The sequence below is a fragment of the Pseudophryne corroboree genome, chromosome 9 (genome assembly GCF_028390025.1).
Source record: "Pseudophryne corroboree isolate aPseCor3 chromosome 9, aPseCor3.hap2, whole genome shotgun sequence".
NCBI classification, from domain to species: Eukaryota; Metazoa; Chordata; class Amphibia; order Anura; family Myobatrachidae; genus Pseudophryne; species Pseudophryne corroboree.
The window spans coordinates 176,903,328-176,930,730 of NC_086452.1; the positions used below are offsets into that span (position 1 = coordinate 176,903,328).

The 27,403-nt window shown below is 46.8% G+C and overlaps 1 protein-coding gene and 2 pseudogenes across 1 annotated transcript in view; 1 reads left to right on the top strand and 2 right to left on the bottom strand.

The window, feature by feature from the left end:
• Window positions 1-27,403, bottom strand: part of LOC134958768 (calcium-activated chloride channel regulator 1-like) — a 195,581-nt gene that overhangs the window by 138,590 nt on the left and 29,588 nt on the right. The window lies entirely within an intron of this gene.
• LOC134964171 (5S ribosomal RNA) lies at window positions 10,628-10,747 on the bottom strand (annotated as a pseudogene).
• LOC134964675 (5S ribosomal RNA) lies at window positions 17,454-17,573 on the top strand (annotated as a pseudogene).

Here is a 27,403-nt window from a genome sequence, read left to right on the forward strand (position 1 = left end):
TATACAGTGCCTTGCGGCCGTGGCATCAAATATCCAACTAGTCACCTCTGGCCGGGGTACCCTGGGGGAGTGGGGACCCCTTCAATCAAGGGGACCCCCCCCCCAGCCAACCAAGGGCCAGGGGTGAAGCCCGAGGCTGTCCCCCCATCCAATGGGCTGCGGATGGGGGGCTGATAGCCTTTGTGAAAAGTGTTTGATATTGTTTTAGTAGCAGTACTACAAGGCCCAGCAAGCCTCCCCCGCAAGCTGGTACTTGGAGAACCACAAGTACCAGCATGCAGCGGAAAAACGGGCCCGCTGGTACCTGTAGTACTACTACTAAAAAAATACCCCAATAAAGACATCACACACACACCTTGAAAGTATAACTTTAATACATACATGCACACCAACATACATACATACTTACCTATGTTCCCACGCAGGTCGGTCCTCTTCTCCAGTAGAATCTATGGTGTACCTGTAGAAAAAATTATACTCACATAATCCATGGTTGAAGGCTCCTCTGCTTGTAATCCTTTTGTAATCCACGTACTTGAAAAAATAAAAAAACGGATACCCGACCACGAACTGAAAGGGGACCCATGTTTTCACATGGGACCCCTTTCCCTGAATGCCAGAAACCCACTCTGACTGTTGTCTAAGTGGGTTTCCTCAGCCAATCAGGGAGCGCCACGTTGTGGCACCCTCCTGATCGGCTGTGTGCTCCTGTACTGTCTGAAAGGCGGCACACGGCAGTGTTACAATGTAGCGCCTATGCGCTCCATTGTAACCAATGGTGGGAACTTTGTGGTCAGCGGTGAGGTCACAGCCTGGCACACCGTGCAGCATGCCTCATAGCTGTAACATGAGCATGTCTACATCTGTACACAGCAATGTGTGTGCCTGTGCTCTGCATAGTACCTTTGACATATAACGATGGTAATGAGTTATCACCACAGACTATGTTGGGCTTATCTCCCCCAGGCTGTGTGGCACAGACATTACTGGGGTGCCAGGGTAATTACACATGCTAGACTCTAACTACCCAACAACACTGCAATTGATAGATATCGGTATAAGCATACAAGGAGACAGCCCCCACATACACCCCTTTTTTTGTGTTAAGTACACTATAGGATTTATTTTTTACGGTAGGTGTGAAGTGGAGAGGACTGGTTTACATTACACTTACTGTATATTACAAGCAGTGGCATTTTAAGAGTGGAGGGGACCTGCGTGCAGCCTTAATTGCGGGCCACCTCCTCTCCGGCAGCAAGTAGGCTCTGGCATAATGCCGGAGTCTACTGTGCATGCGCAGGTCTCTGAGAACATGGCGTCCACTGCAGCCATTTTACGAGTGATTTATGTTCACAGTGCAGGGCCACCACCACAGAACTCCAGAGGGGTAAGTATCAGGGACGGGCAGCCAGGGGTGCAGTACCTCGCCTGTGATTAATGATTAAAATAATACAAAGAAGGTACTTATGACACATACTCTGTCATAAGTATGTTCTTTATTTTATTCTAATAATTTTAAATCATTAAATTAGTTTGGGAGGCACCGATTTTAGTGCCTGCCATAGACAATGGGAATAGGGAAAGAGCGGGGGAAGGGGGGTGGGGGGGGTGGCAAGCAATGGGCTGCGAAAGCATATTGAAAAAAGTGAATAAAGCGGCTCTAGTATAAGTGCCTCGATGACAGGGACAAGCTTTCAGCTCACATCAAAGCACACCCGTGTCAGCGAGGCAGATGTGATTGGACAGCGGATCCAGTGCTGGATCCACTGGTTCAATCACCCATATGAGGCGGCGGCACACTGATTAGGAGCTGCCAATGACTACAATCAGCTACACTCTCTTCATTCCCCCATGACTCCACGCCTGCTGCTGATGGTGGGAGCATCACAGGAGTCTCCTACACCTGGCAGTCTCCGCTGTTACCTCACAGCTGGCAGCATCCGGGAGAGGAGAAAGCCAAGTGCAGCGGCAGCAGCAAGCCCAGAGGCAGCGTTAGGAAGCCCAATGCTGGAAGTGCGCAGCAGCAGCCGGCGCTCTCCTCTTCCTCCACCCTCTCAGGCAGCAGCCAGTGGCGCACCCAGGGGGGGTTTCCGAGTACCCAGAAACCCCCCTCCACTAAGCTGCATGAGTATTATTAATGACTGTCTAGCGTCCTCTGCAGCCTGCTGTCTTCCTGGTGGCACTTGCAAGTGCAATAAAAGTTTACTTTATTTTAATTATAGTACATATATATCCATGTGCCTACATATATACACACATGTATATACATAAATGCAAATCCAAGGAAGAAGGCACTCTGGAGTCATCAATAATGGCAAAGTAGCAAATGTGTATTAAAGGTTCAGGTCGAGTACTTTCGGGGACAGCACCCCGTCCTCAGGACCACACCACAACAGTACAATCATATACATACATAGTACATACATATAAACACACACACATATGATATATATATATATATACATGTGTATATATATGTGTACTGTATGTGTGTGTGTATATATATATATATATGTATGCATGTTTAATATGCTATGTATATGTGTATATGGGTTCACTACGATCTCCCGGCGGCCGGCCTCCCGGCGACCAGCATACCGGCACCGGGAGGCCGGCCGCCGGCTTACCAACAGTGTGGCGAGCGCAAATGAGCCCCTTGCGGGCTCGCTGCGCTCGCCACGCTACGCGCGCCACACTATTCTATTCTCCCTCCAGGGGGGTGGTGGACCCCCACGAGGGAGAATAAGTGTCGGTATGCCGGCGGTCAGGCTCCCGGCGCCGGTATGCTGGTCGCCGGGAGCCCGACCGCTGGCATACTGAAGACCACCCGTGTATATATATGTGTGTGTGTATGTATATATATATATATATATGTGTGTGTAGATATATGTATATATATATATATATATATATATGTATATATATATATATACACACACACACACAGTCCCCACCCCCGTGATTGGCTCCGCCCAGTTCTGGAAACCCCCCCATGCAAATCCTGCGTTTGCCACTGAGCAGCCTCCGAAGCAACACCGGCTCCTGCTGCACTCTCCCACCGGCAGCTTTACACAGGACCGAGTTGAAAGGGGCTGGGGGGTGGAAAGTGACTGAGAGTAGTGTGGGCAGGGGGGTAGCTCACCCACACATCTGAGAAAGGGAGCATTTTGTGTAACTGGCACTACAGGGGGCATTTTGTGTAACTGGCACTACTGGGGGCATTTTGTGTAACTGGCACTACTGGGGGCATTTTGTGTAACTGGCACTACAGGGGGCTTTATGCATAATGGGCTCTACAGGGGGCATTACATGTAACAGGCACTACAGGGGTATTACGTGTAACTGGCACTACAGGAAAATATGTAAAAATATGGTTTTGTTGTCTAAAAGTACCATAACATAAAGTGGAAAAAACAACGTACTTATCACCATGCAAAAAATACCAAAATTATTTCTTGTGTAAATGGCACTACAGGAAGCATTACATGTAACTGTCACTATACTGGGGCATTACGTGTAACTGGCACTATAGTGGGACATTACATGTAATTGGCACTGTACTGAGGCATTACTTGTAACTGGCACTATACTGGGGCATTAGGTGTAACTGACACTATACTGGGGGTATTATGTGTAGCTGGCACTATACTGGGGCATTACATGTAGCTGGAACTATACTGGGGCATTATGTGTAACTGGCACTATACTGGGGAGCATTATGCATAACTGGCACCATGCTGGGGGGCATTACTTGTAAGGAGCACTACTGTGGGCCTTATGTGTAAGGCTGCCAATTGTGTGTGTAGGGGGTTATAATATGGTATATATATTTATAATTTGATAACACAATATATAGTTGTGTGGCCACTCCCACTTTCCTTCGGCGCGCACATTGAGAAGACAGGGAGGACACTTCAAAAGATCTTGCTCAGTTTGCTAGTAGGCCTGGCTCTGGCTGCTGTCCGGGTACTTTGGGGTCTGTCCTGTAATCACAGTATATAAACAATGGCTGCACCACCTGCCCACCCCCATGTACTCTAATGTATCTGCTGTTCTGAAAAATTAAGCAGAAGTTTGTGTTTTTGTGCTGCTGGGGATGTACTGGAGAAGCCAGTACCTCCCCAGCCATTGACCTCACTGCACATCACTGGTAAGTATAATATTTAGGTGCAGGGTATGCAGTGTGGGCCCCCTGGACCCAGGGGCCCATGTGCACTGCCCATAATGCACCCATTATAGAAATACCTATGATTACAAGTCATGTACATGCACAGTGCAGACAACTGGACTCTGGGGAATGGTTTGGACAGGCCAGATTTCTTCCTGGGGCCTGTCCATGCGCCATTTGGGACCTGCAAGGCCCTAGGCGGGTGGGAAATTCGGGACTGGCCAGAGGAACTACCCACCTCCACCACACCACCAAGAGGAAAGGTAGGCTGAAGGACAAAGGTCTAGAAAAATCAGGTAGGACACAGGTAAGTAGTATCTAAGCATAGCAGAAGCCATCTCAGTATAGGGAGAGGCATCCAGCTGTCTTCAATAGGATAGGTGGTATATCAGGGCCCACACCAAAATGCAGATGTTCTTGGTGAGGGGCACAGAGCGAGGTCTAAAGGTGCCAAGCTCCACCAGGCGAGTCCACCACAATCAAATGGACCAACTTTGAGAAAACTTGTCTCAGCCAGGCACCGAGTTCACGCCAAAAGGTGGATAACATTCCTACAGGCCACTAAAGTAGATGGTAGGGGTCTGGTGGAAGAAATTATGCTTGCTTCCTGGGCAATACTGGCATCAAAAAGATTCCTCACAGAGCAGCAAATAGTTAAGGTCCTGTAGGTGACCATTTGAGGCAGGATCTAGTAGATTAGCCAAAATTCAGTCAGCAGTCCTCAGGAACAATAATAAAACACGGCCAAACTAAATGTTCCACCGAATGGAAGATCATTGCCTTTTTCTAATTTTATTTCTAGACCCTACCTTTCTACCCCTTAACCAACCCTATTTATTTCTATTTTTTATGTCTATTATGTATGTGTAAGCTTTCAACATTTCCTATATTGTATGCTATTTTTCTACCCAACTATGCCTGTTTGTATACAATTTCTGATAAATAAAAAATTATATAAAAAATTAGTGTAAATGTGCATACAATTTCACTACCCTGGATTATTTTCTTGCTTTGCAAATTACTCTGGTAATTAAAGCATTGCTCCATAGTTGTCGGCTATGTGGGACTCCCGTCCAGATCTTAAAGCAAGGTGTCTCATGGGAAACTACTGGAGTTCCATGAATCCAAACATCACTGCTCTGCCCCTACTGCAAAAATGCCGATACTTTCTTTTTGTAATGGGAGATGGGGCCATGATGTCAATAAATTATAATGGCTCCTCCCACTTCACTGCATAAGTGGACAGGATACATACCGGTTGTCAGACATTTTCAACTAACAGACATTCTGGGACAGTAGACAAATATGCAATAATGGGCGGTGAAGTGTACTTATCTTCCCCCCCCAAAAAAAGATGTTTAAACTCACAACTGCCCTGTATACTGTAATACTGCAATTTGCGCTTTCTGTAAATGACTAAGCAACTGCCACAATTGACAATCACAGATTAAGTTAAGGATGTAATTAAGTTAAGGAGGTAATTTGCTGTATCATTGACAACTCATCATCTGTTTACAAGCAAAGATTTTGTGGTTATTTAGCATCTGGTTTATTACACTATTATATTCAAAATGACATGGTTCTTTATTTGTCAGACATCAAAATGTAACTTTCGGGCATAGCTGTAAAACATTCTTTTTATTTTTTTGCTACTTTAAAAATGCTATAAAATGTAGCCATTATAATTTTAACAGGAACATTTACAGAATGCTTTAGCCTAACATATTTGATGATATGTTTTACCTGAAAAACAGCAAGCTGTGGATTCAAGCTTCGAACTGCAAACCCAAGTTGAACCAACTCAGAAACTAAAACTATACAGTGAAAATGTTGAAGACCCATGAACTGGCCAAATTTAGCCAAAAACAATCCTCAAATATATTACCTAAAAATGTAAACATATTTGGATAGTATAAGAACTAGAAGTATATACAAACTGTGTAGCCTAACCTGTGCTGCCATCGAGGAGGACAGCCAGCACTAGAGTCCTGGGCTCAGGCAGAGAAGGGGGCCCACCCTGGCTCCTACCTCAGATACTTGGAGGGCTGTACCAGGCTGCCCAACAACAATGGGCCAATGAGCAATGAGGACTTCTTAAAAGCAAGGCTTCCCTATAAATTGTCCACGCTTAAATTATTTTACACCTAACCTCATTCCTGCAACCACAGATCTAGCTTGCCCAGTAGTGGCTAAATTAGCCCATTATCTTTACACATTTTTTTTTACTCAAAATTACAAAATTGTATGGAATCACCACTTCATAACACATTGTACTAGGGATAAAATTGCAGGTTATGAAAACATATTAAAAAATGACTCTGCCTAGACCTCACATTTGGGATTGAAATAAGCATAATATTTCATAAAGAAAAATCTTGCAGATAAATAACTGAGAATTGTAGCAAACCATAAATGCGTGGACAGCGTGTTTACAATGAAAATCACATTTATTCTAATAAAACAAATTGTGAGAATTTGTTACAAGTCAAATCTCATTTCTCAGCAGTTTTTGTTTGAGGTTCAAACGTTGGATTTATAAAAGTTATACTTTGTGAAAAAGTGGAAGAATCTAGCAATTTTCAAATACAATTCGCAGTAAATCAATATTTGAAAATTTTTGGTGTTCTGAATTAACAGTTTCTTATATAGCGCAGCATAATCCATTGCACTTTACAGCTGGAACAACAGTAATACAACAAAACTGGATGATAACAGACAGACATAGCGATGGGAAGGCCCGGTTCGCAAGATAATAATCTATAGGAAAACAGACATTGATCCAGCCAGATTTGAAATGTTCTTTAGAGCTGCATGATGTAGTCACACAGCAATGTTGACCAGGGGCAGGGCAGTTTCTTGGGGCAGGCGAGCAGTGCAACCGCACTGGGCGACCGCAGCGGCACTAACTGTGGCTCCCTGCTTCCCTCTCCTATTTCTCCCCTAGTAACCCGCTCGGGGGGCGGAGTTTCACGGAATGACGCGGTTGCGTCGTTACATCACGACGCAACCCCGTCACTCCGCGAAACTCACCCCACCTGCGCCCCCAAGAGCGGAGTACAGAGGGGGATCCAAGTTAGGAAGAGGGAAAGGCCGGCGCGAGGAGCGACTGGTGAGGCGGGCCGAAGAGCGGTAATCGCCTTTGTAAGTATTCTCTCTCTCTCTCTCTCAATGTGTAAAATGGGGACACCTGCCGTAATGTGTGAAATGGGGACTCTTGCCTGCCGTAGTGTGGGATTTAATGTATCAAGGGCATTGGGGTGTGTGGCATAATATGGTGCAGGGGGCATTACTGTGTGGGGCTTAATATGGTAGAATTTTTTTTTCCTGTGGTGGTCGTGATCTGTTGGAGCAGGGTCAAAAACTGGATTGTGAGGTAGTCTTTTCAGACAAGGCCACACCCATTTAGATGAGGCCACGCCCCCTTGCTGGGTGCGCACAAGTTATTTTTTTTTTATCTAGGTGTGTGTGGGGGGGCACATTTTTTTATGTCATGGGGGGGCGCATTTTTAAATCTCGCACTGGGAGCCAAATTGGATAGAAACAGCCCTGACCAGGGGTCAGGATGATGTGAAATTGAGTAAAAAAGAAATATGTGAGGATATGTATGGACTGTACAGAGGGAATCTAATTAGATAGGAATGTTTATGAAGGTCATGTTTGTGGTACCGGAATTTAATAAGCTTGTATGAAGAGGTAAGTTTTCAGGGAACACTTGAAGGTTTGGAGACTAGAGGAGAGGCCTATTGCACATGAGAGGACATTCCACAGAATGGGTGCAGCCTGCAAAAAGTCCTGCAATTGTGAATGGGAGTGAGTAATGCGTGTGGATGAGACACAGAGTGGAGAGGTTGAGTTGGTCGATATTTTGAGATAAGCAAAGAGATGATGTATGTTGGTGTAGTTTGGTTACTAGCCTTATATGTAAGTAAAATTATTTTATAATGAATATGGTATAATTCAGGTAACCAAGGGAGGGACTGACAAAGTGGATCAGCAGATGACGAACGTCTAGCAAGGAAGATCAGCCTCGCAGCTTCATTCAAAATGGATTGCAGTGTGAGAGTCTGTTTTTGGTAAGACTAGTAAGGAGACTTTTGCAACAATGAATGCGAGAGATGAGTGCATGGATTCGAGTTCTTGCTGTGTCTTGTATAAGATATAGTCATACTGTACAATGGATATATTTTAGATGTATGTAACATAAATACAAATTGTCAGATTTATTAGGCTGTGGTTTCACACCATACAAACCAAAAACAATGTCAGAAAAAAGAAATACACTGGTTGGTGTCATTGCTTAAATCGAATGTAGTTTGAGCTACATGACTGGCCACAATCTAATAAGCAGCCATATTCAACATATGTATTAAGTTGCCAATAATTAATATTAAATTAAAAGCCAAAACAATTAGGGCTTGCTTACTCTGGTGCCCTATGTAGATCAAAAAATGAGGCGGCACTCAGAGATTTGTTGAAAAGCAAACAGGTGAGTATTCAAATCATCACAACACATCAACGTTTCGGGGAACACATCCCCTTCATCAGGATGAGATCCTGATGAAGGGGATTTGTTCCCCGAAACGTTGATGTGATGTGATGATTTGAATACACACCTGTTTGCTTTTCAACAAATCTCAGAGTGCCGCCTCATTTTTTGATCTATATATATATATATATATATATATATATATATATATAAATAAGAAATAACGACAGCACTCAAAGCCATAGTCATAAATGTGTAAATGGTGCAAGGCAGTCAAATAAGATAGAAGCACTTGCTCCCCCAGCTCATTGGAGAAAGCAAAACAAGCCAGCACTCACTGTTTTGATGGAGAATCAAAGAGGATTCATTCCATATCAAGGCGACATGTGGAAATACAGGCACAGCCCGACAGCTGTTTCAACCGATGTAGGTCTTCCTCAGGGGCTACAAGAGCTGCATGTAGCACAGGAATATAAGCATGTATTGGCGCCAAAAACAAAGATAGCATCACCCAATGGGAGGAGAAGGAGGCGGGACGACTCCTGTATGCGGCTTTCCCGTCTCCCCTGCTCCGTCGCGTCATCGCTACTGTATACAAAGCCGGCGCCTTCCATAGCAATGGCTCAGGTACGCTGTGCGCGAAGGGGGGATGCCAGCACAGCCATGACTGAGCTTGCATAAGGGATGGGGACGGGAGAAGGGGGAACAAAACAATGGGGGTCATTCCGAGTTGTTCGCTCGCAAGCTGCTTTTAGCAGCTTTGCACACGCTAAGCCGCCGCCTACTGGGAGTGAATCTTAGCATAGTAAAATTGCGAACTAAAGATTCGCAATATTGCGATAAGACATCTCTGTGCAGTTTCTGAGTAACTCGAGACTTACTCGGCATCTGCGATCAGTTCAGTACTTGTCGTTCCTGGTTTGACGTCACAAACACACCCAGCGTTCGGCCAGACACTCCTCCGTTTCTCCAGCCACTCCCGCGTTTTTCCCAGAAACGGTAGCGTTTTTTCACACACTCCCATAAAACGGCCTGTTTCCGCCCAGAAACACCCACTTCCTGTCAATCACATTACGATCACCAGAACGAGGAAAAAACCGTGAGTAAAATTCCTAACTGCATAGCAAATTTACTTGGCGCAGTCGCAGTGCGGACATTGCGCATGCGCACTAAGCGGAAAATCGCTGCGATGCGAAGAAATTTACAGAGCGAACAACTCGGAATGACCCCCAATGTGCCATAATGTACAATAAAGGTGATACAGGTAATAAACATAACATAAAAGGTCTATCCCTGAAAAAAAAACATGGAAAACATAAATATCGTCTAAATCACATATAAATAAACAATGTGGGTATGCGTCCCGCTGGAGCCCAGTATCAAACGTGTCATAACTGACTGTTGCTGTAAAGTGTACTATATGAGGGGTCAAAAAATAAAAGAATATAAAACCTCAATAAGTGCATTAATCAAGTGGACCAAAAATCTAGCCAAATGATGGGCTGAATGAATAAACCGCAGCAATTGTACATATTGTACAAGGTACTGGCAACAGAAAGTGACCCAGGCAATAATGATATGACATACGGCGGTGTCCATGGGCAGAAGTAGAATGCCCAGCAGAGCATCAAATACACAACAGAAAGACCTAATCGCACCACAGTGTGATAAAGACTATATTGAAAATTAATCCGAGGCATAGATGGAACGGGATAATGCAACCGTGATTCTGGACTACACACCACGGTAAGTATCAAGTAACTGAGGGAATGTGAAAGGAAAAGAAAAGATAAGATAAAGAAAAGTTGGAGAATATTATTGGAGCCCAGGTGTACATAGGTCACACGTGGATCGAATGTGATAAGATCTGGTATCGATGTGGTCAAATCCATGAGGGAGGGAAGTGATAGATAAGTCTATGCAACTAAAGGTTGTCCATCAGGTAGCCCAAAGCCGTATGTGGCTATGTGATAAAAATACAGCACCCAGTATTCCCAGGCTGTCTCCAAAACTGGTACTGACTGGGCCCAACACTGCTTAGTTTCCAAGATCGGACGGAATTGGACGTCGTTCAGTGTGGTATGGCTGTAGAGATCACTTAAGTACCACTTCCTGGGCTACCCGTTATTGGGCCATGCTTATAGTAATAGCAAAGAAAAAAGTGTGGCAGTAAAAGATACCAAAGAATAGAAGTCACTTCCACTGTCCCTATAGTAACAATGTACAGTATACAGCCACATCAAAGAATCAAAGCAAAACATAGTACCCTGAACAGTGCACAATAACCGACACACGGCGGTGTCAAAGGGCTCAAAAGAAAACCAGCAAGTGAAGACAAATGGTACTGGACACACGGCGGTGCCTATAGAAATGAAACCAAAAAATAGCTGAAAAGCTTCACAGGAAACATCCCAACCGAAAGTCCTCATTGAGGCCATTGGGAGTCAATGTGTGCAATCTATGAATCCACCGGAGTTCTCTTTGTAGCAACAGTCTATCACGATCACCTCCCCGTTGTAATGGTGGTATCTGGTCTATGATGCAACATTTGAGTCGGTTGACTGTATGTTGTGCCTCTTTGTAATGTCTAGCAACAGGTAAATTGGTGAAGTCTCTTGTGGCATCTGTAGACATCAGGCATTTCTTAACTGAAGAGCGGTGTTGGCTAAGTCGTTCCTTGAGCATTCTGCTAGTATTACCAACATACAGCCGATTGCATGGACATTTAAGCACATAGACAACGAAGCGGCTGTTGCAGTCCAGTCTCTGTTTGATTGAATACTCTTTGTTGTCAAACGGATTGATAAAGCGATTGCCCAGTGCCAGAAATGAACAGTTGGAGCATTCCGTGCATCTAAAGGGTGGTATTCATGTGACCGGCGGTCGGGAGACCGACGGTCACATGACCTCCTCCGGAATCCCGGCCCCTCACTATCCCGATGGTCGGTATGCCGACCAACAGGGACTATTTCCACTCGTGGGTGTCCACGACACCCATAGTGTGGGAATAGAACCCGTGGCGACCGCAGGTTGCCACCGAGCCCACAGCATGACGAGCGCAGCGAGCCCGCAAGGGGCTTGCTGCACTCGCCCCTCCCCGCTGGGATCCCGACATCGGTATGTTGCCGGGATCCCGGCGTCGGAATGCTGACCGCCGGTCAAGAGTCCGCCGGTCAGCCATATTACACCCCATCTAAATACCCCAGGTTTTTTCATTAGCCAATTGGATGTTTTATTAGTCTTTCTTTAAGAAAAGTCAGTCTTGACTAAAAGGTCCTTCAAATTTGGTCCCCGTCTATAGACAAATCTGGAAATTGTGGAAAGATCTTTCGTAAGAACTGGATCACTCGCAATTAGATGCCAGTGTTCTCGTATTTTGTTGCGGATAAAGCCAGAGGCTGTGGTGAACATACTACTAAAGTTTAACCTGTCCCTTTCATTGTCAGCAGGACAATCTCTCTTGTGTAGAAGATCTTCTCTCTTGATTTGTCCCATCCTGGATAGGGCATCATCTTTCTCCTTCCTGGGATAGCCTCTGTCAAGAAATCATTGACACATGGACTCCAATGCCGCTGGTATAGCAGCGGGATCCGAGGTGATGCAAATTACCCGCAGTAGCTGTGAAAAGGGTAACCCTCTCTTCAGAGGTGCAGGATGAAAGCTTCAGTGTAACAGTAGACTATTTCTATCTGAGTCCTTGCTGTAAATGTAAGTCAATAATTTGTTGTCCTCCTTTTTGATGGATACATCCAAGAAGTTGATGTGTGTTTTACTGAAAGTCAGGCTGAACCTGATCGTGCCTGGAAGTGAATTGAGTTCATTGATGAATGCCAAAATGTTCTCTTCACTGCCTTGCCAAATAAAAAATAAGTCATCAATGTAACGAATGTAAAATGACAAAAATTGACCAAAGAAAGGATTACCAGTGATGTGCACCTGTTCGTAGGCCGCCATGAATATATTGGTATAAGAAATCGCCATATTCGAACCCATGGCGGTCCCCTGTTTTTGTAAATAGAAGCAATTTTCAAAAAGAAAATAATTTTTGTTGAGAATGACATCAATAACAGCAAAAAGTACACGGGTGGACCAAAAGAGGCCTCATTATCAGTAAGGAGCTCTCGGCATGCTTCCATCCCTTGTGTGCGGGATATTAGTATAGAGACTCGAGGCATCGAGTGTCACCAGCAGGGTGTCGTCCGTGATGTTTTGTACTTGTTCAAGTCTCCTCAAAAAATCTGATGTATCTTCAATGAAGCTGGGCGTTTGCTTAACCAATGGCTGTAAATAAAAATCAACTAGTTGAGATAAAGGTTGACAGAGGGACCCCCTTGCTGAAAAAATGGGGCGTCCTGGTGGTTGAGAGAGAGATTTATGGATTTTCGGGAGTGTTTACAAAAAGGGTATCCTGGGATGTGCAGTGGTCATAAAGTCAGCTGTGCTTTTGTTGATATATCCATTGTTGAGTCCCACCTGAATAATAGAGTCTATCTCGCTTTTGTAAGCCCCTGTTGGGTCATGACCAAGTTTGTGGTAGCCAATGGTATCTGCCAATTGGTTATTGGCTGCCATAGTGTAGTAGTCATAGTCTAACAACACAATGCCACCCCCTTGTCTGCAGCTCTGATGACCAATTGAGTATCACTACGTAAAGACTCGATGGCTTTCCTTTCACCTATCGTGATATTATAATGAGATATCTTTTGCTCAGAAACATAAGGTATAGTATCCCTCTTAAGAACCCTCATGAAGATTTGTATTGAGGGATTCACAGATGGGGAATCAAAAACACTGGGTTTCTTTAGAGGACAAGACTCTTGTCAAGGATGTTGATCCAAGATTAGTATTGTTGCCCAAAAAAAGTCTCTGAGTCACAATTTCCTGCCCAGTTTGTAGAGATCAACTTGCCATTTAAATTCGTCCTGAGCCACTGTAGGGATAAATGAGAGGCCTTTGTTGAGATTGGATAATTCATCAGGTGTAAGGGGGTGTTGCGAGAGATTAAATTCTACAGTTTCTAATTAAATTTTTGCTGTTGTCTTTTTTCTTTTTCTCCCACCTCGACGGGTGGGTTTAAGGAGTTTTTTGGAGGTCGTCTGTTTCTTGCTGACCTGAAGAGATAGGTGGTATTCTGGCCAGACGTGGATGGAGCATCAGAATCACTAGCTGAAGTGTGTGACTGACTATCGATGTCAGTGAAGGGTTGTACAGGTCTTCGACCACGTTGATAGGGTTGCTTAAACCTCCTCGGTTCACTGCGTTAATACCAGGGATATACCCTGGTTTCCTTGTAGTCTAATTTGACTTGTTTGTATTAGTTTTTCTTGAATTTAAGTAAATCTCCCTTAAATTTCTCAATGTCCTTGAGATTGTACAAAAGGTCACATTCCAGAGTCTGGATAGCCCTATATAGATCGGACGTCTCAAGTTCCATAATATCTTTCTTAATGCTATCTAGATCAGTACCTGCTTGTTCAATCACTAAGAGCATTAAATCGAAAGAACACTTATTAAGTACATGTTTGTTGCACCATTTAGTGCAGAAATCATTATTGTGTCTACCAAGTGTAGGTTGGTTATGTAGCCTAAACCCCCTTGGGATGAATTGTTCCTTATAGTATTGTGAGAGGGTGAGACCATGGAGGTGTAGTTCAATCTCCCTTTTCTTCATCCTAAGTAGATCACTCGTAAATTCCTCTGGACTGTCCTTATGGAACCATTGCTATGGAAGGCGCCGGCTTTGTTTACAGTAGCGATGACGCAACGGAGCAGGGGAGACGGGAAAGCCGCATACAGGACTCGTCCCGCCTCCTTCTGCTCCTATTGGGTGACCTTTTGTCCAATCTCAATAAGGACATTGAGAAATTTAAGGGAGATTTACTTAAATTCAAGAAAAACTAATACAAACAAGTCAAATTAGACTACAAGGAAAACAGGGTATATCCCTGGTATTAACGCAGTGAACCGAGGAGGTTTAAGCCACCCTATCAACGTGGTCGAAGACTAGTACAACCCTTCACTGACATCGATAGTCAGTCACACACTTCAGCTAGTGATTCTGATGCTCCATCCACGTCTGGCCAGAATACCACCTATCTCTTCAGGTCAGCAAGAAACAGATGACCTCCAAAAAAAACCTTACACCCACCCGTCGAGGTGGGAGAAAAAGAAAAAAGACGACAACAAAAGTTCAATTAGAAACTGTAGTATTTAATCTCTCACAACACCCCCTTACACCTGATGAATTATCCATTCTCAACAAAGGCCTCTCATTTATCCCTACAGTGGCTCAGGACGAATTTAAATGGCAAGTTGATCTCTACAAACTGGAAGGGCAATTGCGACTCTGAGATTTTTTTTCAGGCAACAATACTAATCTTGGATCAACATCCTTGACAACAGAGTCTTGTCCTCTAAAGAAACCCAGTGTTTTTGATCCCCCATCTGTGAATCCCTCAATACAAACCTTCATGAGGGTTCTTAAGAGGGATACTATACCTTATGTTTCTGAGCAAAAGATATCTCATTACAATATCACGATAGGTGAAAGGAAAGCCATCGAGTCTTTATGTAGTGATACTCAATTGGTCATCAGAGCTGCTGACAAGGGGTTGGCATTGTGTTGTTAGACTATGACTACTACACTATGGAAGCCAATAACCAATTGGCAGATACCATTTGCTACCACAAACTTGGTCATGACCCAACAGGGGCTTACATAAGCGAGATAGACTCTATTATTCAGGTGGGACTCAACAATGGATATATCAACAAAAGCACAGCTGACTTTATGACCACTGCACATCCCAGGATACCCTTTTTGTATACACTCCCGAAAATCCATAAATCTCTCTCTCAACCACCAGGACGCCCCATTATTTCAGCAAGGGGGTCCTTCTGTCAACCTTTATCAACTAGTTGATTTTTATTTACAGCCATAGGTTAAGCAAACGCCCAGCTTCATTGAAGATACGTCAGATTTTTTGAGGAGACTTGAACAAGTACAAAACATCCCGGATGATACCCTGCTGATGACACTCGATGTCTCAAGTCTCTATACTAATATCCCACACACAAGGGATGGAAGCATGCAGAGAGCTCCTTACTGATAATGAGGCCTATTTTGGTCCACCCGTGTACTTTTTGCTGTTATTGATTGATGTCATTCTCAACAAAAATTATTTTCTTTTTGAAAATTTCTTCTATTTACAAAAACACGGGACCGCCATGGGTTCGAATATGGCATCTTCTTACGCCAATATATTCATGGCAGCCTACGAACAGGTGCACATCACTGGTAATCCTTTCTTTGGTCAATTTTTGTCATTTTACGTTCGTTACATTGATGACTTATTTTTTATTTGGCAAGGCAGTGAAGAGAACCTTTTGGCATTCATCAATGAACTCAATTCACTTCCAGGCATGATCAGGTTCAGCCTGACTTTCAGTAAAACACACATCAACTTCTTGGATGTATCCATCAAAAAGGAGGACAACAAATTATTGACTTACATTTACAGCAAGGACTCAAAAATACTCTACTGTTACACTCAAGCTTTCACCCTGCACCTCTGAAGAGAGGGTTACCCTTTTCACAGCTACTGCGGGTAATTCGCATCACCTCGGATCCCGCTGCTATACCAGTGGCATTGGAGTCCATGTATCTACGATATCTTGACAGAGGCTATCCCAGGAAGGAGATAGATGAGGCCCTATCCAGGATGGGACAAATCAAGAGAGAAAACATTCTACACAAGAGAGATCGTCCTGCTGACAATAAAAGGGACAGGTTAAACTTTAGTAGTATGTTCACCACAGCCTCTGGCTTTATCCGCAACAAAATACGAGAACACTGGCACCTAATTACGAGTGATCCAGTTCTCACGAAAGATCTTTCCACAATTCCCAGATTTGCCTATAGACGGGGACCGAATTTGAAGGACCTTTTAGTCAAGACTGACTTTTCTCAAAGAAAGACTAATAAAACATCCAATTGGCTAATGAAAAAACCTGGAGTATTTAGATGCACGGGATGCTCCAACTGTTCATTTCTGGCACTGGGCAATCGCTTTATCAATCCGTTTGACAACAAGGAGTATTCAATCAAACAGAGACTGGACTGCAACAGCCGCTTCGTTGTCTATGTGCTTAAATGTCCATGCAATCGGCTGTATGTTGGTAAGACTAGCAGAATGCTCAAGGAACGACTTAGCCAACACCACTCTTCTATTAAGAAATCCCTGACGTCTACAGATGCCACAAGAGACTTCACCAATTTACCTGTTGCTAGACATTACAAAGAGGCACAACATACAGTCAACCAACTCAAAGGTTGCATCATAGACCAGATTCCACCATTACAACGGGGAGGTGATCGTGATAGACTGTTGCTACAAAGAGAACTCCAGTGGATTCATAGATTGCACACATTGACTCCCATTAACTCCCAATGGCCTCAATGAGGACTTTCGGTTGGGATGTTTCCTGTGAAGCTTTTCAGCTATTTTTTGGTTTCATTTCTATAGGCACCGCCGTGTGTCCAGTACCATTTGTCTTCACTTGCTGGTTTTCTTTTGAGCCCTTTGACACCGTCGTGTGTCGGTTATTGTGCACTGCTCAGGGTACTATGTTTTGCTTTGATTCTTTGATGTGGCTGTATACATTGTTACTATAGGGACAGTGGAAGTGACTTCTATTCTTTGGTATCGTTTACTGCCACGTTTTTTTCTTTGCCATTACTATAAGCATGGCCCAATAACGGGTAGCACCTTTTGGCCCAGGAATTGGTACTTAAGTGATCTCTACAGCCATACCACACTGGACGACGTCCAATTCCGTCCAATCTTGGAAACTAAGCAGTGTTGGGCCCAGTCAGTACCAGTTTTGGAGACAGACTGGGAATACTGGGTGCTGTATTTTTATCACATAGCCACATGCGGCTTTGGGCTACCTGATGGGCAACCTTTAGTTGCATAGACTTATCTATCACTTCCCTCCCTCATGGATTTGACCACATCGATACCAGATCTTATCACATTCGATCCGGTACACATGGGCTCCAGTAGTTTTCTCCATCTTTTCTTTATCTTATCTTTTCTTTTCCTTTCACATTCCCTCAGTTACTTGATACTTACCATGGTGTGTAGTCCAGAATCACGGTTGCATTATACCATTCCATCTATGCCTCGGATTCATTTTCAATATAGTCTTTATCACACTGCGGTGCGATTAAGTCTTTCTGTTGTGTATTTGATGCTCTGCTGGGCATTCTACTTCTGCCCATGGACACCGCCGTGTGTCATATCATTATTGCCTGGGTCACTTTCTGTTGCCAGTACCTTATACAATATATACAATTGCTGTGGTTTATTCATTCAGCCCATCATTTGGCTAGATTTTTGGAACCCACTTGATTAATGCACTTATTGAGGTTTTATATTCTTCTATTTTTTGACCCCTCATATAGTACACTTTACAGCAACAGTTATGACACCAGTTTGAGACTGGGCTCCAGCGGTATGCATGCCCACATTGTTTATTTATATGTGATTTAGATGATATTTATGTTTTCCATGTTTTTTTTCAGGAAATAGACCTTTTATGTTATGTTTATTACCTGTATCACCTTTATTGTACATTATGGCACATTGTTTTGTTCCCCCTTCTCCCATCCCCATCCATTGTGCAAGCTCAGTCATGCTGCGCACCTGAGACGTTGCTATGGAAGGCGTCGGCTTTGTTTACAGTAGCGATGACGCGACGGAGCAGGGAAGATGGGAGAGCCGCATACAGGACTTGTTCCGCCAGCTTCTCCTTCCATTGGGTGATGCTTTCTTTGTTTTTGGCGCCAATACATGCTTATATTTCTGTGCTACACGCAGCTCTTGTAGCCCCTGAGTAAGACCCACATCGGTTGAAACAGCTGTTGGGCTGTGCCTGTATTTCCACATGTCGTCTTGATATGGAATAAATCCTCTTTGATTCTCCATCAAAACCGTGAGTGCTGGCTTGTATTGCTTTCTCCAATGAGCTGGGGGAGCGAGTGCTTATATATATATATATATATATATATATATAATTTGGGGCCATTTATTATTATTGTTATAATAATAATAATAATAATAATTACTATGGGTATTATGTTATTTGTATACTAAGTGGTCAATAATATTTTTATAATAAGTGCGGCCATGTTAATTAATTAATTAATTAATCAGGCATGTGCATGCTGCACTCCTACTTCCACAAGTATAACATATAATTTGTGCCTCTATTATCATATAAGTTATATAACCCCGGACTTCCGGATCTGGTCTTCATGGGATAGGGAGCACACAGTGAGCGCTCTCTGTCCCTACCAACAAGCTGACCCACCTTTTCTAGGCTGTACTCAGCCTCCACCGCTCCTGAGACCGGACCTGCAGCTTCCATGATCGCCAAGGATTGCTTTGTGATGCCTGTGGCCGCAGCTTCACAGCCTACTGCTGGTGCCTCAGCAGGACAGGAGAAGCGATGCACGGCTGGCAATATGGCACCGGACGCTGGCGCTGACAGACTCTCCCCTGCATTTAAGAAAAAGGCTGCTGAAGCCACAGGGACTCCTTCCTCCCAGGTATGCCATGCACCAGATGCCCCAGTGACATATAGGGATCTAGTAGAGGTTATTAGGGCTACTATGGCCCCCCTTCTCTCCCAGGCTGTCTGATATCATACAGCAGCTGCAACAGCTCACACAGTGTGTCACTCTTACTGAATCTCAGCTGCATGCTGCTTCCCATGATATAGAAGGGCTGAATCATTCTCTAAAATCGCTTATTATCTGAGAATTATCAAATCTGGAATAAATCAGACGACGTCGAGAATGGATTGAGGAGACATAATATTAGGCTTGTGGGACTACCTGAATCTGTAAAAGGCACAGCATTAGCCCATTTGTACGAATTACCCTCCCGTCCCTATTGGGTATAGAACAAGATTGTCAAGATCTGGTTATCGAGTGGGTCCATCGTGTAAAGTGAAAAATGTTCAATGGGAAGGGAACAAGCTTTTCAATTTTCAGGACTACTCTGTGGAGCTGACTAGGGCCCAGAAAGCCTTTTCACCCATATGCTCGCAACTTGTATCAGAGGGCCGCAAGTTTGGTCTGTTATATCCTGCCCGCTTACGCCTGTATGAGGGGACTTCTCACAAAGACTTTCTGTCACCAGCTAATGCAACAGCTTACCTACGCGACCTCGCTGATGCGGATCACTCTGACATATCTGATCCACCCACAGCAACTACCTGAAAGGGTTTCTTCTGTAGTTACGCTATTACCTGCCTGTATTAGGTTATTAAGTTAATGTCCTCTACATGTCTTGTGCGAGGCAGTAGTCTCGCTCTCTACTGCCTTGATCAAGATTCCAGATGTACGACCTCTTCCACCTGTTCTGTTATATCACTGGAATTTTTCATCCTGTTTACTAACAGGTTACAAGCTCAATGTTTTCTCTCAGACTAAGATATGTTGCTCGTTGATTTTTTTCATACTCTCATACCCCATGGATGACTCTCATATGATCCTTTGTAGGCAACCTGGATTACTGTTTCTTGATTTATATTGGTTTTATTGCCAATTTACACCATTGTTTAGTAGCTCCTCCCGGATTGCCGTTTACCTACAGTATGTCCTTGTTGTTTGTATTTTTATTGGTATTATTTTCTTTAGGTTTGTTCATACAGCAGGGTGGTCGGACGGTGCCCCCTACCCATTTATCCGGTCACTAGCACCCGTGCATGAGCTGCGTGCAATTGTCTTGCTCCTGCATGTCTGCTAGCTGGAGGACTATGGCTGATTTCATCGTATTGTACTTATTTATATTTCCATTACTCATACATAGCCATCTACATGTGCTGATCTCCCCCCTCTCCTTCCTACCCCTCCCTCCTTTGTATTGTCTCTCTCCACCCCCTCCACCCTCTTTTTCTTTATGATGGGACTGATTTCTGTACTGATTTTATCTAAATACTAGGTGATTCATCGTGCCCTACGGGCGCTCTTCACACCGTCGGTTGGGGCTACGCCCCGTTAACCCCTGCACGCTTTTGAACATACGCAGGCTGGTAGATAACAGAATCAGAAACGCAGGGCAGTATAGAGGGCATACAGAAATGGTGTCCGGTTGAGAAACGATAGAGAGGCGTGCGGGGGGGGGGGGATGTAGAGAAACGCTGTGCGATCAGTAAAGGATAGGGAGAGGCAGGGTGGTAGGGAGAGGATAAAGAGAGGGAAGGTGTTAGAGAGAAAATACCATTGCAAGAGGCTATGACCGGTTAACACCTGCACGGGCTTCAGCTGTGCTATAATTGTTATTATATGGAGTATTACCTGAATTTTTTTTATGGCAGTGGGTAAATATTGTAAGGGGGAGGGCGTGCGATTGTCAAGGGGGCGTAGCCCTTTGTGAGGGCATGCAGAGTGGCCACAGGGCACAATGAATAACATAGTGTAGTATATACTGCTAGTGTCTGTATCATGAAGTACCAGATGACTAACAGCAATGCACTGTAGATAAGACACCAAAGTGCTGTGGCCACAGGTAGCAGAGCCGCTTATACACACAATGGCCACAGGTAGCAGAGCCGCTTATACACACAATACCCCCAGGTAGCAGAACCGCTTATACACACAATACCCAACAGGTAACAGTGTCGCTTATACACACAGTGCCCACAGGTGGCAGGGCAGCTTATACACACAGTGCCCACAGGTAACAGAGGCGCTTATACACACAATACCCACAGGTAGCAGAGGCGCTTATACACACAGTGCCCACAGGTAGCAGAGATGCTTATACACACAATACCTACAGGTAACAGAGGTGCTTATACACACAGTGCCCACGGGTAGCAGAGCTGCTTATACACACAATGGGCACAGGTAGCAGAGCCACGTATACACACAATACCCACAGGTAGCAGAGCCGCGTATACACACAATACCCACAGGTAGCAGAGCTGCTTATACACACAGTGCCCACAGGTAGCAGAGCCGCTTATACACACAGTGGCCACAGGTAGCAGAGCCGCTTATACACACAATACCCACAGGTTGCAGAGGCGCTTATACACACAGTGGCCACAGGTAGCAGAGGCGCTTATACACACAATGGGCACAGGTAGCAGAGGCGCTTATACACACAATGGGCACAGGTAGCAGAGCCACGTATACACACAATACCCACAGGTAGCAGAGCCGTGTATAGACACAGTGGCCACAGGTAGCAGAGTTGGTTCTACACACAATGGCCACAGGTAGCAGAGCCGCTTATACACAAAGTGCCCACAGGTAGCAGCGCCACTTATACACAATGGCCACAGGTAGCAGTGTCGCTTATACACATAATGGCCACAGTATTAGTATACTCACAAAAGTTTGGGGGGTTTGGAAAGGGGGTGGGTTCAGGGAGGTGCCTATCCGTGCGGCTGATCAGCCCGATTCAGGGCATCACTTGTAGCGGCTGTGGATGGTGTCCGAGGTGCTACGTGTGGTGGAGGGGTGGGTGTGGGAGGGGGTCCAGAGGTGTTGTGGGTGGTGGAGGGGTGGGTGCAGGTGCACGGATGGCGGAAAGGGTGAAGAGGTGCTGTGGGTGGGGGAGGGGTAGGCGTAGAGGAGGCGCGGATGGGGAGTGTAAATGCTATTGGTGGGGGAGGGGTGGGTGCGGGGGACTGTGGATGAAGGAGGGGGTATGGAGGTGATGTGTGTGTACGGGAGGGGTGATGTAGGGGTGTGCGTTTGGAGGTGCAGGGGGGGTGAGCTTAGGGGATGGGTTTCAGAAGTGCTGTGGGTGGGGGAGGTGTGGGTGTGGGATGGCACGGATGGGGGATGTAGATGTTGTGGATGGGGAAGGGGTTGATGCGGGGGAGCTGTGGATATGGGAGGGAGTCCGGAGGGGGTTCGGGTGGTGGTCCAGAGGTGTTGCGGGTGGGGGAGGGGCAAGTGTGGGAGGTCCGCAGATGGGGAGGGTGTCTGTAGATAATGCGGGTGGGTAGGTGCTGTGGTTGTGGGAGTGGCGGGTGCAGGGGTGTTGCTGGTGGGGTAGGTGATCTGGATGGGGTAGGTGATCTGGATGTGCGGTAGCCAGGGAAAGGGCGGGTGCGGGGATGACACAGATGGGGGAGTGGGTCCATGGGTGCTGTGGATGAGTGAGGGGTGGGTTACGGCGGTTGTGGCAGCCCGGGTGTGCTGCTGCGGTGGGTGGGGGAGGGTGCCGGTGCAGGGATACCGAGGTTGGGGTAGGGTGGGGGTGCAGCTGCGTCGGGTGGGGGAGGGGCGGGGGTGGGGAAGAGGCGGGTATGGGGATGTTGTGGGTGGGGTGCCGGGGGGGGGGCCGTGAGGGGGTGTGGATGGGGCCTGTAGATGCTGCTGGTGGTGGAGGGGCAGGTGCGGGAGGCTGTGGATGAAGGAGGGGTCTGGAGGTGCTGTGCGTGGGGGAGGGGTGATGTAGGGGAAGGTGGGATTGCAGGGGTGTGGGGGTTAGGTGATGGGTTGTAGAAGTGCTGCGGGTGGGGGAGGTGTGGGTGCGGGATGGGGTATGTAGATGCTGCGAGTGGCTGCAGGGGAGCCGTGGATGAGGGAGGGGGTCCTGAGGTGCTGTGGGTGGTGGTCCAGAGGTGCGGGGGGTGGTGGAGGGGAAGATGTGGTAGGTGTGCGAATGAGGGAAGGTGTCTATAGATGATGGTGGTGGGGGAGGGGCCGGAGGTGCTGTGGGTGGGGGAGTGGCGGCTGTGGGGGTGTGGTGGGGGTCATGATGCGCGGCGGGTAGGGGAGGGGCGGGTGCGGGGATCAGAGGGCACTGTGGGTGGGTAAGGGGCTGGTGTGGGGTTAACGCAGTTGGGGAGGGCCAGCTGTGGTGGTGTTGCGGGTGGTGGAGGGGCAGGTGCGTGGGTGTTGGGGGGGAGGGGAGGGGCAGGTGCTGTGTGTGGGGGAGGGGGCCGTTTGCTGGGGTGGTGCGGTTGGGTGGGTGGGAGGTGGGTGTGAGGGTGCCACGGTTGCGGGGGCGGGTGGTGCTGCAGGTAGTGGAGGGGTGGGGGTGCTGGAGCAGGGGTGCTGTGCATAGGGGAGGGGCAGGGGTGCCATGGGTAAGGGGTTGGGAGCAGGGGTGATGTGGGTGTGGAAGGGGTGGGGGGGGCTGTGGGAGAAGCTGGTGTGGGAGTGCAGTGGGTGGAGGAGGGGGGGGGGGTGCTGCGAGTGGTGGGCTGGTGCCATGGGTGGGGGGACAGGTGCGTGGGTGCAGGGGTGCTGCGGTTGGGGGGTGGGAGGCGGCTTCAGGGGTTTCCGAGGGTTGGGGGGGGGTTGCGGGATCAGGGGTGTTGCGGATGGGGGAGGGGTGGGTGCAGGAGGGGCAGATGCGGTGGTGGTGCGGGTGGGGTGGAGGGTGCAGGGGTGTAGCGGGGGGAGAGGTGGGTATGGGGGTGGGGTGGGGGTGCCGCGGGTGGGGGAGGGGGCTGTTTGCCGGGGTGGTGCAGTTGGGTGGGTGTGAGGGTGCCACGGTTGCGGGGGTGGGTGGGGAGGGGGTGCTGCAGGTAGCGGAGGGGTGGGGGTGCGGGAGCAGGGGTGGTGTGCGAAGGGGAGGGGCGGGGGTGCCATGGGTGGGGGGTTGGGAGCAGGGGTGATGTGGGAGGGGTGGGGGGGCTGTGGGAGAAGCTGGTGTGGGAGTGCTGTGGGTGGGGGAGGGGGGATGCTGGTGGTGAAGGCGTGGTGCCATGGGTGGGGGGACAGGTGCGGGTGGGGTGGAGGGTGCAGGGGTGTAGCGGGGGGAGAGGTGGGTATGGGGGTGGTGGAGGGGCGGGGGTGCCGCGGGTGGGGGAGGGGCGGGGTTTGCTGCAGGTGTGGGGGCGGGAGTGCTGCGGGTGGCAGTGGATGTGGGGGGATGCGTTGGGTGCCGCGGATGGGGTGGGGGCGCGGGTGTCGGTGCTACGGGCGGGGACGGGAGTGCCGCGGGTGGATGCCGCTGATGTTGGTGCTACGGGTGGGGGAGAGGGCGGGAGTGGCGCGGGTGCTGGGTTGATGCGGTTGGTTGCCGCGGGTGGGAGGGGGAGCGAGTGCGGCTGTCAGTGTCAGCATTGTCCCCTGAACTCTGCAGCAGCCGCTAATCTGTGAGGCGGGTAGTGTGAGTTCCGCTCACAGTCAGCGGCTGCTCTGTCACCAGGGAGTGTACGGGGAGGAGGGAGACAGGGGACAGGGCGGAGACGGGGAGGGGACTGGGCGGGGATGGGCAGTCAGAGGGAGAGGACTTCTGGTAGATCTGTGCCTGTGACTCCGCCCAGCGTTACGGCCAGGCACAGAATCACAGAGTTGGGCTAATATATAGGAGATGGTTCTAGTACCTTTGTGTTGCACTCTCCTCTAAGTAAATGCCTGATCTAATAGTGGGGTCTTGGAATGTCGATGGTTTGAACTTACCAGCTAAACGACGTAAAGTACTTCTTTATCTTACTAAGAAAAATGTGGACCTGGCATTTCTCCAGGAAACACATCTTATACCGGGTGAGATTGCAAAACTGAACCTTTTAAATTGGCAGGTGCTGGGTTCTAGCTCTTTGTATTCTAAAGCCAGAGCGGTTGTGATTCTGATCAAACGCCATTTACCCTTTGTTATAACTTCCACTATCGTGGACCCCAATGATCGTTATGTAATTCTTTCGATTAAGATCCAGGATAGATCCTACCTACTGTGTAATGTATATGCTCCCAATGTGTATTCCAAATCCTTTTTTCAAATGCTGCTTGCAAAATTGTGCCCACTACTTTCTGACCCTTTAATTTTATGTGGTGACTTCAATTTGGTTTCTTCCCCCTCCTTGGACTGTTGTCACGCACCTAACCGTTCTCTCACTTTAACCAAATTAGGGGTCCCCCTTTTGGGTGAGAGGTTGCAGGCGGTAGATATTTGGAGGGCATAAAACCCAATTGACAAGGAATACACATGCTTAGCCGCAGTTCACCACACTCTCTCTAGAATAGATTATATTTTACTTTCACAATGCCTCCTACCACAAGTCACATGTTCTCACATTGAGACTATAGAACTCTCAGATCACGCTTTAGTCACGGCCACCTTTCACTTTCCAGACACCTCCTCCTCCCCCAAACTGTGAAGATTCCCCTCATACCTTGCAAAATCTCTCAAATTCCAACAACGATTAGAGTCCGCCTGGGAAACATTCAGGATAAATAATTTAGCCCACTTAGACAGTGATCCTATCCTGTTTTGGATGATGGCGAAAACAGTCCTCCGGAGTGATATTATTTCCTGTGTCTCCAACACGAACAAACAATATGCCTCCCAATACCTGGAGTTTTAGAGGAACTTGTCGGCAGCTTTTCAGCAGTACAAAGCTTCCCTGACCCCCCCATACTCGACTAGTATACACTGAAGCTAAAACACATTTTGACGAATTTATGAAGTCTATGGGTGATCAATATCTTTTCTCTGTGAATTATAGATATTATAAATTCGGTAATAAAGCAGGAAGATTATTGACAAATCTACTCAATGGCACCTGCCCCCCAATGGTAACTCTCCCATTGCGCACTTCTTCAGGTGCTATGACTACTAACAATAAGGAAATCTCTGAAGTGATGAAACTCTTCTATCAGGAATTATACACCACCCCTAAAAATCCATCCTCTCCGTGCCCCCATAATAGCTCACCCTGGCCCCAAATGTTCCGGGATGCACTTCCTACTCCACAACTTCCTCCGTCAATGGTCAAGACCCTTCTTGATCCTATTACTCTTCTAGAAACAGGTTGTTGGTCAATTTGGTCGTGACAAAGCACCAGGCCCAGATGGTTTCAGTGCAGATTTTTATAAAATCCTTCTTCCTCGTTTAGGTGATACATTGGTATGGGTACTGAATACCTTGCTTTCTTCTACATCTCTCCCTCCCCACTTTAACACGGCTATCCTTAAAATTCTCCTGAAACCTGGTAGGGATCTCTCACTTCCTGGTTCCTACTGTCCCATATCACTCCTGAATGTCGACTACAAATTGCTCACCAAGATCATGGCGGATCGCATTAAATTACTGCTTCCCCATATTATACATAGAGACCAGACCGGATTCATAGCAGGGCGACACTTGAAATTAATGTTCGTCGGGTACACTCAGCAATATATTATGCCAATACCTTGCCTCCCACTGACCTCCCCCTCATACTCTCCCTGGATGCTGAAAAAGCATTTGATATAGTTGAATGGGCTCACCTCTTCCATAACCTCTCTCGATTTGGATACCCAGACTCCTTTATTAACTTCCTCAGGCTGTTGTACTCTACTCCTCAAACTCAGGTATCTTGTAATGGGATTCTGTCCTCCCCTTTTACCATCAGTAGGGGCACGAGACAAGGGTATCCCCTTTCCCCCCTACTCTTCGCAATTGCCTTGGAGCCCCTGGTGATCGCGCTGAGGCAGTCGAAGAACTTTTCAGGAATACGAGTTGGTGGTGTTGACCTGCGTCTCGCTCTCTTCGCAAATGATGTGCTATTATTATGTTTCTAATCCAACTACATCTCTTCCTGAAATTCTAGGACTGATCGGAGCTTTTGGGAACAGAGCGGGATACAGGATTAACATCACCAAATCTGAACTTCTACCACTGGGCGCTTCATCTCGTACCCTTTCTGACCATCTCCCTAATATCTCTTTTAAGGTCTCCCGAATGAAAATTACCTATTTAGGGATTCAGATTCCGCCTGATCTTTCC